This window comes from Pinus tabuliformis, chromosome 4_2, assembly GCF_031772625.1.
Source record: "Pinus tabuliformis cultivar Carrire ecotype Pingquan chromosome 4_2, CPIR1, whole genome shotgun sequence".
Lineage (NCBI taxonomy): Eukaryota > Viridiplantae > Streptophyta > Pinopsida > Pinales > Pinaceae > Pinus > Pinus tabuliformis.
The window spans coordinates 480,958,397-480,960,476 of record NC_142304.1 but is presented as its reverse complement, the minus strand read 5'-3'; positions in this window follow the sequence as shown (position 1 = coordinate 480,960,476).

Genomic DNA, 2,080 nt, shown 5'->3' with positions numbered 1-2,080 from the left:
GAGCAAAACGTTATCACTAGTCTTTAAAGTAGATTTTTGGTTTTAAGTGCTTTTTAGACTATTCTTTCACTACTTTCTAAACATACTTTGCATAGTACATATGGCTGAAGTAGAGAGTTAGAAAGAGCAAAACGTTATCACTAGTCTTTAAAGCAGATTTTCTCATTTTTAATCACTTTTCTAATTCAACTTAAGCTACTTTCTTTCCGTGCTTTACACAGTACATGTGTTTGAAGCAGCGAGTTAGAGAGAGATAATCTTTATCTTTGGTTTTAAAAGTGACTTTCTTTTCTTTTATTTGCAGCTGCATGAATGGTGTCTAGTGCCATTGGAAGTGGTTATTTGCTTTCAAAGTTATTTCAAGATCTTTCAAGTCATTTATTTCTTTCAAGCATTTCCTTTCAAGCAAGTAGTTAAAAATCACTAATCACACACTCTCACCCATTTAGGATTCACACTACACACACACATCACTCACTTGTTTATAAATCATCATTCCATCTTAGGAACATAATTAACCACAACAACACCCCCAACGATAAGAAAACTCTAAGAGGTTACTTAAGTACATATAGTACACCTTCACTTCATCAGCTTACGAGCCCCGGGTTGACAATTAATACTAGCAATTTAGACAACACTAAATTGACTAAACACAAACTATGCTTGGAAAAATATTTTATTTACATATGCTTTACTCTATGGTCTTATTATGCTTTCTACGTTTTCTTGTATGATGCTTATCTATCCCGCAAATGTCTATCTAACACACGATTTGCCAATGCATCAGTCAACGTGTTTAATCGTCTCGGGATATGTTGATATGTGATATAGTCAAAATTCCTTTCTAACAATCTGACACGTAGATACAACCTTAGAATGCGTTGGTCTCTGACGGAATATCACCCGTTGAGTTGATGGACGACAAGCTGGGAGTCCAGGTTTACCGTCATTGCACGAATGCCGAGATCAACTGCTTCGGCTAGTAACTCAATTACGGCACTGTATTCGGCAATATTATTAGTGGTGTGACCGAGGCAGACTCCTTGAAGGTCCAGCAACTCTCCGTGAGGATCATAGATTGCCCACGCCACAGAAGACAAATTGCAAGTACTACGGCAGGCGCCATCAGCGAAACCAACATAGGGTGCACTAGACATCTGCACAAGAAGGAGAAAACACACTAAGAGGCAAACACGCCTTCACACCAAAGCAAAACGTGAAATCATGCACACATAAAACACACTAAAACACGCGTATGCACAAGCTGAGTGCACGAAATCATGCATAGTATTTCTTCAAATAAAGCCCGTTGCGGGGCTTGTCAAGAGGATTTCCTTCGTAATCAATCAACTCATATGCGCCCTTCTATAAAACTCTTTTCACGATATAGGGGCCTAGCCACATGGATTCGAGTTTTCCTGCCCCCAGCTTATCTTTAGCTTGATCATAGAGCAATACTAGATCTCCCTCAACGAAGGAACGAGGCTGAATATTCTGATCGAAGTGAGCCTTGACTCTCTTCTTTTGCGCTTCGATAGCTAGAGAAGCTAAACGACGGGTCTCGTCTAACCGTTCTAGGTAAAGAAGTTGTTCCTCCACCGGAGTGGTGTTGGGAAGCAACTCGACCGCTAATTTCAACGAAGGAATCTCACACTCAACGGGAAGGGTGGCCTCCAGTCCATAAACCAACTGAAATGGCGTGAAACCGGTGGCGTCCTTTACAGAGGTCCGATAAGCCCACAAGGCAGGGAACAGCATCAGATGCCAATTAGACTTATGCGTATTGACGGTGCGTTGAAGCATAATGATCAAAACTTTGTTCACGGCCTCGACTTGACCGTTGGATTGTGGATAGTACGGTGTCGAACTATCTTGACGCAAGCCTAGTTGGGTTGTTAGTTCCGTCATCATGTGATTATGGAAATGTTTTCCGTGATCCGTGACGATAGCCTGAGGGACTCCGAAACGAGTAATGACATGATTAAACAAAAACTACGCCGCTGTGTAACCGTCTTCGTTCAATGTAGGCATCGCTTCGGCCCACTTGGTGAAATAATCCACGGCAACGATGATATAC